This window comes from Lycium barbarum, chromosome 10 (assembly GCF_019175385.1).
Source record: "Lycium barbarum isolate Lr01 chromosome 10, ASM1917538v2, whole genome shotgun sequence".
Lineage (NCBI taxonomy): Eukaryota > Viridiplantae > Streptophyta > Magnoliopsida > Solanales > Solanaceae > Lycium > Lycium barbarum.
The window spans coordinates 85,297,926-85,315,560 of record NC_083346.1 but is presented as its reverse complement, the minus strand read 5'-3'; the positions used below and the strand labels follow the sequence as shown (position 1 = coordinate 85,315,560).

Below are 17,635 nucleotides of genomic sequence, written 5' to 3'. Positions count from 1 at the left end.
CAACAACAGGATCCTGATCGATTGGTTCTTTATTAACTCGAAGAATCACATCACAAAGTAAAAGTGATATTTGTGTATTCTAAAGTGCGGTCAAGTAATGTGTTGTAGTCTTCAAGTCTAGAATTTTGTATTAGGATTGTTTATCTAGTTGTACGTTTCCAGCTTTCCTAGAAGCAATTGTATTAGGTATAAACACTTGTCAAATTTAGCTTCAAGATTAGGGAAACTTGAAGAGGGCTCAATAGTCTAGGGAGATTATTGATATAGGAATAGTGTTAGTTCCTAGGGATAGAGTTTGTAATCTGAAATTGCAAAGGCTCACAGTTGTAGTGGAGTTTTGGGATAAATCCTGTAGAGGTGTAGGTCATGGTTTTTTTTACCCTTGTGAGCCGAGTGATTCCACTTAAAAATAGTGTGTCCATACTTTTTTGTTCTTTAATATTACGCAAACATAAGCTTGGAACAGGTAGAGTAACCTGGTCTATCCTCTAGGCAAAAATCGGGTATAACGTAGGATAGATATTTGGTCGTTCAAAATATCATCATGCACATTTTTTATATGTATTGTGAATTACATGATCATAACTTCATATTGAACATGTGAGATTCAGTTGACGAGTGTGGTGTGATCCATGTCTTGGTCTATCAGAGACTGTATGGTTCTCATTTGATATGTGAGATCTAGTTGATAGCATGGTGTGATCCATATCTCAGCCTGTTAATGAAAATTCAATCGTGAACATATCGATACGCAAGTTCCTTATGGAAAGGATCCTCATCTAGAGTGACCTATCATGGAGGACCCGACGGGCGGTGTACAAACAAATTGTTAAGCATGTCGATTGATGTTATTAACAGGTGCAGATATTGATATAAGCTTTATCACTGTGTGTTTTGATATACTAGTTTTCGGGCATGTGTGTTGCATGTGTATTTCATGATAATTAGTACCAAACTCTTAAAATATTAAGAAATAATATTTAAATAAGTGTGTGATAAATTGCATAAAAATTGAAAGGGAAGGATGCATGCTCAAACTGATGAATAGTGAGCTTATACAATCGGTATTTTCTTTATCATTAAAAAGTACAATCTCACCGGAAGTTACTAGCAAACGAAGTTGAAATGATCCCTTTTATTTTCAAGGGAGAAAGAAAAGCTTCTGTAGCATTGTATTATATTACTTCGGTCACTAATAATATAGTCGGTAGTTGTACACAATTAACAAATTGTATCACCTTTTCTTATGCAGTTTTTTTAATATATCAAATATCGATTATTTGATATTCAACACCACATAGTTTAAATGTGAATATGAGCAACATCACTTATGTTTACAAAATTTTCATGTCTTAAATCTTGTGTCTTGTCTTTATAAAATTACTAGTTTATCGACACGTGCGTTGCACGTGGATACAAAATTGTGTAGTTTATAATTTTAATAAAATAATATCAAAGTCAATTTAGAATTAAAATTTTTACAGTTTCCTAAGCAAACAATAAGATCATTCCCTTTGGTGCAATTAAGCTCAAAGAAAATCATTAACAACAACTTTATAGGTCGTGTAAGCTTCGCCAGTCATGAATAGGTACACATTTTTTGCTAATTGTTGTCATTTGAATAAAATGTGAGATGATCAGGTGGACAAATTTTTAAAAAAGTATAATTGTAATACATAGATTATGTACTCTCGATTCGGATTAATGTTCTTGTTTGAATAGACAATAATTTTAAAAAAATAACATAGGCACAATTTTTATTTTAGTTAGTATATTGAAATAATGATAATTAGTACAAGTCTTAGGTATTATCGATTGTGTGACCTAGTAATCCCAATTAACACGTTAGAATAACGCAAAGTAAATTTACGTTGAAAGTAATATTAGATCTGTTAGGAAATAAAACAATTTCTAAATGGATTGTTTCAAACAAGCACTGATTTTTTTTGAAATTTCGTTTCAAACTAACACTAAATATGCGAACAGAACATTAACTTAAGGCAAATAGTAACTCCATCGCGGAATAAAAGCTCCCTATTTCAACCTGCGGAGCACGCAATCCTTCTAATTGAAGCACCTCTTAACCGCTAACCGCAAAAAAATGACCCAAATTATGTTTGAGACTCTCAGCACTCCAAGTCTATAACTATGCATGTTGTTGTCTAAAAGTCATTCTCTCGTTTTATGCTAGTGCTCGTAGTACTGGTAATTGATAAATCTTTACTATTCTGTTAAGTTATATCGTTTATAACTATGTGAGTTGTCAAGTTGTTAATTTTGCTACCTTAAGAAGGACCTTTTGCTTATGTCTGAGGCATAGTGATTACAATATGAGTTATAAGATGTAATCTGCGTATGATTATAAAACGTTGAGGCTGGTGCAGATATAAGTAAATATCTCAAAAAGTCACTTAACTATGAAGAATTATATAGTAAAGTCATTCAACTTTATTTTATATTAATAAAATTACCTAACTTAGAACTTTTTTCTTATAAAATCACTCAGTGTCATAAAGAAAATATGACATGACAAAATGAATTAAGTTTTATGCCATGTAGACCTAGACCCCACGAGTAAAATAAAATTTAAAAAGATTCATATCTTATATCCGACCAACCCACCCACAAATCATAATCATGATTTATTTTGCTTTTGGCGATAATTTATCGTAACGTTATTGAATGAAATTGCAGCCACCTTTGCTTTACTACAGAATAACAAAACATATTTGTTTGAAGCCACCCTTTTGCTCCCCTGCTGGAACAACATTCAATTTAGTAGCACGAAGGACAGTGGAATATGTTATTTGAACAAATTGAAATATGAAAACATGGATATTTATCCAAGAATTGTTTGACACAAGCAGACAATTTGGGTCGCATCTGTAATTGTATGTTAGGAATGATTTGCAAGTTTTATGAAAAGTTTTGTTTTTCTGTCGTAGAATAAAGGTGGCTGCAATTTCTTCCAATGGCACGACAATAAATTATTTTCAAGAGCAAAATAAATTATGATTTTGATTTGTGGGTGGTGGATCGGGCATGAGATATGAGTCTTTTTTAATTTTGTTTTATTTGTGGAGTCATGTCTATATGGCATAAATGATTAATTTATTTTGTCATGTCATATTGTTTTTATGACAAACTTGATTGAGTGATTTTATAAAAGAAAAACCCTAAGTTGAGTGATTTTATTGATATAAAATAAAGTTGAATGATTTTGTTACATAATTTCTCATAGTTTAGTGACCTTTTGATATTATTTATCCTGCATATATTGCTAAGTTAAGAAACCTAAACATCGCATGTTAAAATAATGATCTATGCCTATGTAGTTATACTAAACAATAAATATTCTACAAAGAGTAAATTTTTTCAATATGTTTTGTCTATCCAGTTGTTCTTTGGCTCCGTATGCGACATGCCGACACATAACACTCTATCTCGTTTGGTTGGGAAACAACTTATCCCGGGATAACTAATCCCGGGATAAGTTATCCCGGGATTACTTATTTCATCCTCAAGGTGGGATAAAATAAGGCTACAATCCCGAGATAACTAATCCCGATATTAGTTATTCTGGATTTTTATTCCAACCAAACATGAGATAAGGAGGTACTAAAATTTTATCCCGGGACTATTCTAAATAATTTAATTTGTAGAAAATATAGTTGACCCCACATTCTATATATGTATTAACGTATAAAATTCAGTATATGTTATTATGCATGCAGCAGAGTTTAAGAGCACAAATTAATATATTAATGTGTAACCACAAGGTAACATGCGTATGTTAACTTGAATTCTTCAAAGATGGAAATATTTCCCATATATTTCAGTTACATCATATTTATATCTTCAACCTGGAATGAAAGCTACAATAATAACTGAATAAAAATCTCACATTTAATTTTGTCTGATCTCAAAATGATATAATTACTTTAAAGTGTATATATAAGTCTTACGATTCTTTGAAATATTATACTTATATCATTTGATCACTATTTGAAATCTCAATGATGTCTACATATGACTGTTTATGCCAATTACGTTTTAGCGACTGAATTACACTTTTAACTTTCAAACATGTGTTATTCCTAATTATAATACACACACAAACACACAATTTACACTATGAGATCGTCCAGGAAAAAAATCTATGAATAACATTTTTAGAAATATTTCCCAAAATCACAAAAAGTGAAAAATTGGCAAACAAAAGAAAAGCGTTAAGAAGGTCAAACCAGTTGTTATTGTTGTTTTCTTCTTAATTCATATTGCTTTGACGCTATGTCTTTCCATCCAAATGAAAAACAGATGCCACATGTTGGTGAGCATCTCAGAAATTAAACAAGAAATAGCAAATATTACCTTTCTCTCTCTCTCTCTATATATATATCAAAGTAATTTCCACAATGATATTCACCAGACCTCACTTATGGGATTATACTGGGTATGTTGTTGTTGTTTTATATTCACCAGAAAGACATGGAGAATGTGAGAACTTTCAGACATTGCCATATTGGAACTCATGTTTGTAATCATGTTTCAATTAGTGTTTAGTCTCTCAAGCAGCACAACTTTGTATCCAAGCGTGGTATTGGGCAGTTTTTTTGTCTCAAATGGCACATTGTTTGTATTCAAGCGTGGGTTTGGGGCAGTTTATTTATTTTTAATTAAATAGGATAATTAGGTTTCTATAGGGGTATTTAAGTAATTTAACTTTCAAGTTAAGGAGTTCATGCTTCTAATATAATATAGATATAGATAGATAACTTCAGCCTTTTCATAGCCGCACACAGCCATCTATCTTTAGATACGGAGGGCTTATGAGTCACAGAATTTGAAGCTCGACGCAGAAGAGGGCCGCAAGGATAAAATGGTTTGGCTCGCTGTGCCTCGCTCTTGCGAGAACGTCGTAGAAGCTGTTCCTAGGAAAGATTATGGGTCTCGGGTATCCAATCAATTAATCCCACAAAGCCCGAAAGCTTATATTGTTGAATGAAAGAAGTATTTTGTTGAAGTTGTACGGAAATTCGATTAACAAGTCTTCATTAGGATGGCTAGTCGATCATTGTCAATTTCATGGTCCACACCTGCAAAAAGAAAAACTAATAGTTACGTACTTGTTATGGAGATACTTAATAAATATTGACATAAGAAAATTAATTTGATATATATAAATCACAGCTACACACGTATATGTACTATTTATCTAATTCACACTTATGAGTCCATTTCTCTGTGAATTTGACAGAAAATAATCAGATTATAAAATCAATGTGTTCTGTGTGAATATGCAATACCAAATTAAACAAAATAAATCCAACTTTTAAATCAAGCCTTCTTGAATACAAGTGCATCCAAAATGTATTATCATCTCGAATTCTTCTCCTCCTTGCAGTCCATCCACCATTTTTGTCTGCATATAAAAAAAATGTCCATTCTAAAAAGTTCTCAAAGGGAAAATGAATATAAAATTATGATAGACAATGTAACTGAAGAAACTATAATGATGTGATTAAGTGCCGAAGGATAACGCTAATGACTTGGAGTGTTCTAGCATTTTATAGCATCTAATTCTAATATTAGATATAAAAATATCTTTTAACTAAGAAAGACGAAAGGCGCAGAAAATAGTAAATATAAGAAACGTACAACCTGATGGAAATTAAAAGTAGCAAGGTAAGAGGCTGTAGATAGCGTTAGAAATAATTAGTAAATTAATAGTTTGTAAACTTTTATTTCTATTACTTTGAATTTTTGAAGATAGAGAGAATACTAACCAAGCAATTGCGATATAAAGATTAACTTTAAGTAGATAAAGACATAGATGTGATGACATCCTTCTTAGAGTAGTCTGATGCAATTTGACAGGTGCATATTCAATATTCACAAGATAATAACTTGGAAATAGATTGGGGGAAAGAACTACAGGAACACTCAAGGGGCAAATGTTTTTTTTTTTTTTTTTTTTTTTTTTTTTTTTTTTTTTTAAGATTAAGATGTCTAAATCTGAATACACATCTGAATATTAAGATGTGATCTCTAGATCTAAACGCTGAATAATTAAGACTGTTTGTTTTCTTAACATTTGAATGAACATAATATATCCATGGTTAAACATAATAAATATACAATCAAATTTAAAAGTGATTAAATTTTATACCAATAAAATTATTATTGTAACAAAATGTAGTTTTAGAAAAATTTAAATTTAGTCATAAATTTATATTTTAATCAAAATTATCCAAACAATGAAATCACTTACAAAAAGGTGGCGTTTTGGTCATCATTATTGTCTTCTAGAAAATGTTTTTGTTCCATTTAGCATGAGAACAGATAAATTATAAGACAGAGAAGCGAGGTTAAACAAGAAAAGGGAATGAAGCCAAAGCTAAATTCTATAATTTTTTATTTTTTTCAAAGATATTGAAACGTGTGCAGTAACAAGTTGCAATTCTTCATTGTTCTACTGGAATTTACCATCCCGTCCTAATCCGCCATTTTTTTTCAATGCACACTGGTCTTCTTAAATTATATTTTGAAAATGGGTCTTTTAACTCTAATCTTAAAGCAAGAAATTGCCATCGAAAACACGGAATCAAGATATATGATTCGAACTAAAAAAATTTGAAATCTTGCTGAGGAAATTATTTGGCAACCGGCTCGTATCTGGAGAAAGAGAGAGATATGAGTGAAATTCTTTTGGCGGAAGGAAAAAACGGCATGAGTGGAAGAGCGAAACAAAGCATGTATTTAATGTCTGAACATGCTTCCAGATCTAATAAGAGATTTTTTTTTATAATGAAAAATCAAATGCACTAAATGGGGTTGAAATCTTAATCATTCAAACTTTCATTAAATGCAAAACAAATGAGGCTTTAACTTGAGTTTCACTTGTCAATGTTCTACTTGGGAAAACTTGGTAGCTAAATTGACACCTAGGTCAGGAAGTGCCTACTCTTTTTTGCTACAGTAATAGAAACACAAAGAGCCCGTTTGGATTGGCTTATAAGCTGTTTTCAGCTTTTTTGAGTGTTTGGTTGGTCAGCTTAAAGTTATTTTATGCTTAAAATAAGCTCAAAAAAATAATTGAACCCATTTGACTTAGTTTATCTAAAGCAGCTTATAAGCCAAAAAAAATAAGTTGGACTACCCCAATTTATTTTTTTCAGCTTATAAGCTGCAAACAGCTTTAAGCTGTAAGCCAATCCAAACGGGCTCAAAGTCTGTTTGGATGGACTTCTGCCTATAAGCTAAAAAAAAAAATTGAGGTAGTCTAACTTATTTTTTTTATTTATAAACTGTTTTCAGCTTATAAGCTACTTTAGATAAGTTAAGTCAATTGAGCCCAATTATTTTTTTGAGCTTATTTTAAGCACAAAATGACTTTAAGTTGATCGGCCAAACACTCAAAAAAGCTGAAAACAGCTTATAAGCAACTTATAAGCAATTTATAAGTCAATCCAAACGGGCTCACAGTATACCGTAAAAAGGAAAAAAATGACAAAATGACATGAATATAGTACATGGTAAAGAGCAGAAAACAAAAGTTGCATAGCATAAAAGTAACAAAATAATAGCAGTGAAATAATAACAGTGATATATTTTATTAACAGAACAATCTCATTATTTGCATCCATCATTTGAGCGGGTGAGTTCAAAATGAATATCGACGCAAGCAATTGCTGAGTTTAAGCTCCATAACTGGAATAGTACAGAGATCAATTAGAATTCGGTGGTAAATGAATAAATTAATTCTAGCAAATCACAAAATTAAAAAATATATATATATATGTGAAATTACATAGGTCTAATAAAGCAGCTAAGGGTGGAGAACTTTTGGCAAATTGCATATGTGAGAATATCAAATGATTAACAATAATTCCACCAGCAAAGCAATAAAGTAAAGTGTGTAGAAAACGAAGAGAAAGCAAAAGGAAAGAGACAAAACAAATTTGAAGTTCTTACGATCGACTTTCGGAACTTGAAAATTACTCAGTGAAACCGGGAGAACTTAGTCTTTGATAATATGTGTAAAACAGAGTTGATATGGTATGAGTCTGTAAACCCACGCAATAATAAAGGATGAGAGAAGGCTGCATACACGAATATGCAATAAATGTTAAAAAATTGAAGACACATTTCCAAAGGTTGAGATTTACATATGCAATAGGAAAATAGAAGATAGGAATGAGAGAAAACACTGAAAAACCCTAACTAAATCACATCGGCCACCCTTGGATGGCCACGACATGATTTGTTGACTGATAGATATCATAAGCTGGAGAGTCACAGTCCTCAAAATATATATATATATATATATATATACATCACTAAACTGAACCGGGGTACGAGCCGACAAGGCTACCCGATAAATTATGTAACCAAATGGGTACTGGGCGGGCCATACTGTCTGACTGAGTACAAGCGTCTATGAGCCTCTACTGACATACTGGACATGCTGTGGACGGGACAGGGCCTCCGCCCTACCAATAACATCAGGACACATACCCGGTCCATACAGCAACTCTGACAAGAGAGGAGTGCTCCACTATCAAGTTGAAGAAGCAGCCTAAGGATGCGATCTGTCTTCCTAGCTATCTGAACCTGTGGGCATGGACACAGCCCCCTCCCCCCCTCGGCACAATAGGGGAGTCAGTACGGATAATGTACTGAGTATGTAAGGTGTAAGAGTAACATATACATAGGAGTCATGAAGACAATCTGAAAGGCATAAACTAAACTGACTGACTGAATACATCTGTATGTCTGAACATATCTGTATGAATGTATCTATATGTCTGACTATCTAAACATATCTGTATGAATGAATCTGCTTACTAAAAATGCCTCTGAGGGCGTATGATATGCATAGGTCATAGTGCCGAAGAACGTACGGCCCGATCCATATCCCATCATCAAACAGGCCCCTTCGGGCATAATAGCATAATGTCCCGTTCGAGCAGCCCCTTCGAGCATCATAATCATCATCACTGTGCACCAGCTGATCAGGTGGTAATGCGTATATAATGCCTCGCCCTTTTCCCATACCCCATATATATATATATATATATATATATATATAATATACGCGTATATAAAGCCTTCTGGTCACGGGTCAATATGCATATATGTAAATGCATGTAATGCATAAATGTGGACTAACATTATCATAATAGAAACTCAGGACCCATGAACAGAAGGAACAATCATAACAAAGGGGTACAAGATCATCAACAACGGGTATACTCCTAATACTTCTAAGAGTAGAGTAATATAGAGACTCGAGTATTCATTGTCCGATGATATCATAGGATCATGCCAAAAAGAAAGAAAGGGAAAGCCTTAACATACCTTTTCGGTCGCCTTAACTTTAACTACTTAACGCTTGTCCTCCCAGGCTCGTAAATCTATATTCAATAAAATTTATACTATTGTTAGACTCATCTTCATAGGCCTGTCTTAAGCCCTCAAACTAACTCTTTCTAGAATCTGTCGAAATTTTGACAGCATCTCCCCTGCTTTTATGCCTAGCCCGAAATCTCGATTCAACAACCAACAACATCAGCATCTCCGGTTGGGCTATGACAAAAGTGGTATTAGAGCAGTTCGTCCTAGGTTTGTCTATGAGCCGTATCCAGCAGAGTCTTCTCTATGGGTGTGTTGTGCACCACACTTATAGGTAGGAGGCTATAGGATATTTAGGATGGTTACCTTTCCTTCTGATCATAGATCGTGCAGTAGAGCCAATGATATGAAAGCTCATTCTTGGTACTATTTCATCTAAATTGCAGGGTTGTATTGACGAAGAGGACAAGTTTAGTTAATGGGAGCGTAAGTAAGGCTCCAAAGCGGACAATTTCTACAAGCGGTGGCCTGGGCTGTTACACTCCACTTGTGATTGATAAAGCTACAAATAACAAAACAAGGCCAAGTTGTGCAAGAGTTAAAGTGGAAGTGGAATTATTAAAAGAATTACCAAAAAGGATCCAAATCAATTGTCTTGATGAGGATACTGGGGAAGTGCAATCAAAGTGGCAAAAAATTCAGTATGACTATTTGCCAAAGTATTGCACACATTGTAAATTACAAGGGCATGACATGGATGGATGTTGGAGTATCCACCCAGAATTTAGACCAAAAAAAAGAAAAGGAAGAAGAGAAGGAGAAGATGCAATAGCAAAGTGATAAAACCAAATCAATGAAGAAGCAGCAACATACAAATCAAGCTTCCATATCAGCAAAGAAACAATAGCCGGATGTGGGTCACAGACAACCACCAAACCTGGGCAATAATGGAAAAAGGAAAAAACATGAGAAGCCAAAACAACCTGTACAAAAAGTAGTAAAATCAGGCAAGTTTGTGGGAAATATGCATGAACAAAAGCAATGGAATGTGGTACAAAACAAGAAGAACAAAGAGAACAATAACAGGGGTCATCAAGGACAAGGAGGTGAGGAAGAAAATCAATGAGAAGCAAACCGATGCAAAAAAGACTGAAAACAATAAGAAATTCAGTACTCTTGAAAGTCTGGACAATGAGGACAAATTGAAAGATGGAAATAATACACAGAGAGTTCAAGATGAGCAGAAGAAAGTAGAATCAACTAAACCTTGGGTGGAGGCCTTATTTGGAAAACAACATGATAAAGGGAGTGGGACCAAAGTCAAGAATCAGGAGAAGACTAATAAGATGGAGAGTGGGAAACATAACAATGAAGAGCAATAGCATGTAGGAAAGGAAACAGAACATGGCAAGTATAACACTTCAACAAGAAACAAAGGGAATATATCTATATCTGATAGTGACAGTTCCAAGTTAGAAGTAGTTAGAATCAGTGATAGCCAGCAGGAATATGATATACAAAAAGAGGATTCTAAAACAATGGAATCAGAAAGTGTGAATGATGGTGCAGTCAGGAATAGCAAGTTACTTGAGGAGAAGCCTCCTGATGATAAACCACCAGATTTGGTTTCTGAAGTATCTCCATCTGATAATTCTGTCATGGATGATAAGTAGGATGATGAGCACAATGCAGATGAGATACAACATAAAGAAAAGTAGGCAGATAGTATAAAATCTCCAGCACAGAGGAATGTAGGGGGTCAAGAGGTGTCCAATCTAGAATCACAATTGCTGGAGCAAGAATCAGAAAAGAAGTCAGAAATCCCAATAGACATTGGGGATGATAATCATGTGGACACAGTAATAGCATATATCAGGAAGAATTATAAGGCAAAATGGGAGATATTTCACCTAGACAAACTGCAAAAGCAAGAAAGGAACAAAAACAGTCAAGAACGATCAGAGGAAAAAGTGTCCCTCCTAAAATAACTGGAGGGGTACAAACAAAGCTAGATATTGATAAATCATCTAATCAATGAATCAGTCACTGATATGGAACACAAGGTCTGTTAATACTCAACAGGCCTTTGAAAGAGTGGTTATGATGAATAGACAAAAGCAATTCAATTTTATAGCTTTGATGGAACCATTTCAACATATTAGACACATAGATATGTACAGACAATGGTTGGGAATGGGAACAACTTGGCACAATATCAGCACAGATTCAATCGCCCTGGTTGGTAGGTGGTGATTTTAATGTGATTTTGGATGAGGCTGAGAAATGTGGGGGTTTACCAGTATCATTTGGGGAAACAGAAGACATTTTGCATTGTCTAAATCTTAGTCAGTTATCAGATTTGGGTTTTAAAGGTAGCATTTATACCTGGTGGAACGGTAGATCAGATGAGGCTTGTATTTTCAAAAGGTTGGATAAATGTCTAGGAAATCAGACTCTGATGAACAAATTTCCTAATTTGGAGGTGGAACATCTAATTAAACAAGGATCTGATCATGCCCCTTTGTTGATTACTTACAAGGAAGATTTCTTAATTTTTGGGTGGAGCAGAAGACTTTCTTGGAGGTTGTCAAACAGAATTAGAATGGAAACTTTGGCCTAGACCCTTTTTTTAAGGTACACAACAAAATGGAAAAGGTCAGTAAAGCATTATCAAAGTGGAGTAGAGACACGTATGGGGACATCTTCAAGAAAATTGCATCTTTGGAAGAGGTGGTGAAGGTACATGAAATGGAATTTGAGCAACATCCCTCTAGTGCAAATAGGGAAAGGTTACAGAAGGTACAAGCTGAGCTAATTAGATTCTATGCAATGGAGGAAAAGTTCTAGAAGCAGAAAGCTGGCATGCAATGGTTCAAAGATTGTGATAGAAACACTAAATTCTTCCATGCACATGTAAAAGGTAAAAGAAGTAAATTGCAGATTAAGAAGATACAAGATCCCAATGGTATATGGCTTGATCAGGAGGTAGATATCATTCAGGAGGCAATTAGATTCTACAGCGACCAGTTCTCTTAGAAACAACATCTAATTGATTTTGAGATTCTTGATAATATCCCTAGGATGGTTTCTGCAAAACAGAATGTAGAGATTCATAAATTCCCATATGCAGATGAAGTAAGGAAAGCTGTATTTGGCTTAAATGCTGACAGTGCTAGTAGTCCAGATGGTTTTACAGGGAAGTTTTTTCAGCATACATGGGAGATAATTGCAGATGGTAATGTGCAAATGGTGCAATCCTTTTTCTGTGGGCATCAGCTACCTCGGTATATCAGTTGCACTAATTTGGTGCTTATACCTAAGAAAAAGGACATTTTAACATTCTCATACTTGAAGCCTATCAGCTTAAACAACTTTACCAGCAAGATTTTCTCCAGAATCATACATGAAAGGTTGGTACAGTTACTTCCAGATATTATCTCACCTCAATAAGCAGGTTTTGTAAAGGGCAGAAGTATAGTGGAAAATATTCTGTTGGTACAAGAAATAGTGCATGACATAAGGATAAGAGGAAAACCTGCTAATGTTGTGATCAAGTTGGATATGACAAAGGCATATGTCAAGGTTTCTTGGTTATTCTTGACAAAAGTGCTAAGGAAAATGGGCTTTGGTGAAATGCTAATTGATATGGTTTACAGCATTGTCTTTAATAATTGGTATTCTATCCTTATTAATGGACAACCACATGGTTTCTTTAAATCCACAAGAGGGGTAAAACAGGGAGACCCTTTCTCTCCAACCCTTTTTATTCTAGCTGCTGAATGCTTGTCTAGGGCATTGAATGCTTTACATCAGAAGAAGAAGTTTAAGGGGTTTGGAATGCCAAAATGGAGTCCTTGTATCAATCACTTATCCTACGCAGATGACACAATCATTTTCACCGCGACTGATGATTACTCTTTGAAGCTAATAATGCAGACTCTATCTAATTATGAGAAGGCTAGTAGACAACTGATTAATAAGGTAAAAAGTGTCGTTTATATACATGAAAAGGCTTCTGATGTAGCTGTGAACCTAGTGCATAATATTACAAGGATTCCAAGAAAAGATTTCCCTTTCACCTATCTTGGGGTGCCTATTTATTACAGCAGAAGGATGATAGCATATTATAAAGAAATTACTGACAAGGTTAGTAACAGGTTATTCTCCTGGACTAGTAAATTGCTTTCTATAGGAGGTAGGATCACTTTAATAAAGCATGTCCTACAAAGTATGCCATTCATATTTTGTCTGCTTGTGATCCTCCAGCTGGGGTAATTGTTAATCTTCATAGGATGTTTGCTAAATTTTTTTGGAGTAATTCAGTAGGAAATTCTAGCAAACATTGGACTTCTTGGACTATTTTGTGTCATCCTTATGATGAGGGGGGGACTTGGGTTTAAAGATGTATCCAAAGCTCTCTTTGCTAAACTTTGGTGGAATTTTAGAACAAAACAGTCCCTTTGGAGAATGTACTTAAGTAATAAGTACTTAAAAAAAGAAAATGTTGCTGTAGTTGCTCGGAAAAGGGGTACTTATGTTTGGAAAAAGGTGTTACAATTGAGAGATCAGGTGGAACATGAAATCTAGTGGCAACAAAAACAAGGGCTGTCTCACTTTTGGATGGATAACTGTACTGGTTTAGGGGCACTGTACCATGCTACTGGTGCAAATTTTGAATGTGATAGAACTGTGGTTCAAGTTCAGGAAGCTGTGGAAGCAGGGGTATGGAATGAGCCTATGCTAAGAGGACTACTCCCCAGTACAATAGTGGAACATATCCTGAACAAAATAGCACCACCAACAGAATAGGATGCAGTAGATAAAACATTTTGGAAGCCAGAACCTAGAGGTAAATTTACTCTTGGATCAGCTTTCCAATTAGTGAGACAGAGACGAGAGACTAGCAACCTATATAGAAACATGTGGATTAAAGGATTTCCTTGTAAAATCTTATTCTTAATGTGGAGGTTTTAGAAATATAAACTTCCATTAGATGATGTTGTACAGAAATGGGGTTTCCAATTTCCCTTTAGATGTTACTGTTGTCAGGTTCCAGAGGTTGAAAACTTTCCCATGTTTTCTTAAAATCTCTAGCAGCTCAATATATATGAAGACAATTTAGTGGACCAGTGGGAATTAACATTCAGGGAATGCAGATCATTCAGGTGATTAATTTATGGTGGGAAGCTCTGGTTAACCCTCATGTAAGGTACATTTTTAAAGCTATTCCAGCAATTATATTGTGGGAATTATGGAAAAGAAGAAATACCATAAAACATGGAGGAAAGATGTCTCATGTAAAACTCATATATCAGATCATGCATACTATTGTTTTATTCATGAGGGTAAGGAGGAGTAACTTTAAATATGCTCCTTACAAGTGGAAGGAACTGGTTACTGTATTACAAACATATACCCCTAAAGTTCAAATTAGAATGGTGATGTGGAAACCTCATGAAAGGGGATGGGTGAAATGTAATACAGATGGTGCTTCAAGGGGCAATCCAGGAAGAAGTTCATGGGGTTTTTGTGTTAGAAATGAAAAAGGGGATATCATACATGCTCAGGCAAAGGAGATGGTATATGTTTCTAGCACAAATACCCAAGCTGAAGCCATGGCTATTCTAAAAGCTATGAGATTTTTAAAAGGCATTCATGTGAACCAAGTGATACTAGAGACAGATTCCTTGTTACTAGAGAAGGTGATTCATAAAAACTGGGAAGTTCCATGGCAGATTGTGACATTAGTTGAGTTGATTTGGAAGCTTATGGAAGGCATGAATATCGCAGCAACTCGCATTTAAGAGAAGGAAACAAAATTGTTGATTATCTTGCAAATATAGCTCTAGATCAGGGGAGTGTATGCATCAATTCTTTCAACAAATGGAAGTGGAGGGGAGAAGATTACTAAACAATGACAAGCTACAATTGCCTTACTTGAGGAGGAAATCATGCAAAAGATGACATGGAAAGCTACTGGTTTCTTCATGCTCAAATCCTTTGGGAGGAGAGCATGGAGAATTTATTTTAACTAACTATTTGTTTCTTTTTGCAGGTGTTACATTCTCAAGGAACATAAATGAGCTACATTCTTTGTGGAAGCAGAGGAAACTAGCACAACACACAACATATCGATTGATCTGTATGAAGGAAAACAGTCATCAACACAGGGAAATAACTCAGTGTTCTATAACATATTCACCCAACTGGTAATTGCTCGATGTGTGGTATTAGTACCATTTGGTACTCATCCTATCGAACATGAATCAGAAGGACTGAATATGATGCAGACAAAGAGGTTCACATACAAGACATATAGAAAGATTCCCAATACAACAAGAACAGTGCAGATCCACAATTTTCAACAATATGCAAGACCAAAACAAGAGGAAAGGGAGCAGATTCAGGGTCGAGGTACTGAAGAGACTTGGATTCGGCAACAATGGCAAGAACAATTCAAAAAACACATATGGAATTTCAAGATTTATATCAAACAAGACGAAAATACTGATGCAAGAACAGGAAAGTTACCTCAGCAAAGATGGGTAATCTTCAATCCATTATGCATCAAATGCAAAGATATCATTTGGTTTATCCAAGGTAAAATTAAGGCTCTAAGATACCCCAGGAGCAACATCAATCAGAACTATCATCGGCGAGAAGGATGAATTTCAGATCTTAGCTTGAGCTCTTCACTAGCCATTTTAGGGTTTCCTAATCTTGCCGTTCTCTCTCTAGGACATATTTGGCTGATGTTGTTCTGTTCTTTTTCTACTTATGTGATAAGACTCCTTTTATTAATAATAAATAAATAGCCCGTAGGGCCTTGATTTGTTTTTTTAAAAAGAAGATGATAGGAATTCATGAATGGAAACGGCTGTAGTAACTTCTTGTTCACTCATCCCTTAATGTAATTAACATATTACTACTTAATTAGATATTTAAATAGGTTTTGATTCTATGCAGGATTGAAAATTCATTAATGCTCCTAAACGTGTAATTTAACTTTCATGTAATGAACATATTACTGCTATTTAACATTTAATTAGATGGTTAATTACATTTAGATTTATTTTTATTTACTTCAGGGACAAAATAAAAATCCAACTTTAAAGGTAGGAACTTTCCACTTTTAATATAATAAATGATGCTTTCATTGTGCATATGGATATGAGTTGATGCAAGGAGGCTGGTGAAAGAGCTAGAAGACGATGAACTGGACATTGTGCGTGGAGTCGGGTTTAGGATACAAATTAATCTTAAATTAGAACCAAAGCTTTGATATCATCAAGAAGTTTAACAAGAATTATATATCAAATGAAAGCATACTTAAATGATACTGTTTACCCCAAATTTGGATAATCAATTAAATTTGTGAGTAGGTATAGGATATGTGGTTAACCCTCAATCTATTTGGTAAAAAAAGGTATGTATGGATATGATATGAAGAGAGTAATAATGATCAGAGATTCGGTATAGATCGATGTATCTATTAATATATGAGTATTACTTAATTGAACAAATCTAAGAGATGAACACAATGAATCCGGACCAAAATCTGATATTGAGAGAGAGATTTGTATATATTTTCTAGTACAAGATGTTCTTGATATGAGGAAGCCAACCCCCTAAAAGTGGGGCAATGACCCCTATTTATAGTATTGCCCCATGAGCTTCATACAACATGAGGCCCCTAAAAAATAAAGAAAAAACTCTGAAATGGATTAGGTTGGATTAGGTTGGCCGTACGGTCTGACACCCGTACGATTGGCAGTTGAACATGGAAAGATGGTACCGACATGTGGCAATCGCGCAACAGATCTCCCGGACCAACGTCCACGATCAAAAGGACTGACGGTCACGATCAAACGGACCAACGGCCACGATCAACTCGGCTATGGAGAAACTGGACCAAATAATGTTCTTCCCTTTCTTCCTTCGGTCTCTGGTCTTATCGGTTTAACATTCATCCGGTTTTTACCGTATACAAATAGTCCCCATAGTTTCCAGACCGTAGTCTATCGGAGTAACGGGAAGTGGATGCATCAAGAAACCAGTGGCTCGGTTCATCCGTTGTTATCTTTTCATTTTGGCGGGAACAGTTGTGCCACGTCCCTCTGCCATTGGCCACGTGTTCTCATCCCGGATGGTCAACTATGACAACCGCCGTAACGCACGTCGCTTCAAGTCATTCCCCATTAATTATGGGACACGTGGCACTCCCCGGTTGGCTGAGAACTATAACCGCCTGGATCCCACGTCTATATAACGTCTTCCAACA

General features: G+C 35.0%; 1 long non-coding RNA gene across 2 annotated transcripts; it reads right to left on the bottom strand.

Annotated features, from left to right (window-relative positions):
• Positions 1–4,437: 4,437 nt before the first annotated feature.
• LOC132614703 (uncharacterized) lies at positions 4,438–16,193 on the bottom strand. 2 transcript variants are annotated; one of them, XR_009572415.1, is made up of 5 exons: positions 15,886–16,152; positions 9,986–10,291; positions 7,975–8,102; positions 5,307–5,422; positions 4,438–5,096 (listed from the first exon to the last, which is right to left on the bottom strand). It is a non-coding gene; the product is annotated as an uncharacterized LOC132614703 (long non-coding RNA). The 2 variants fall into 2 exon arrangements; XR_009572414.1 differs by lacking the exons at positions 4,438–5,096; positions 5,307–5,422; positions 7,975–8,102; positions 9,986–10,291 and adding an exon at positions 7,537–7,710 and having other exon boundaries at positions 15,886–16,193.
• Between the last annotated feature and the right edge of the window lie 1,442 nt (positions 16,194–17,635).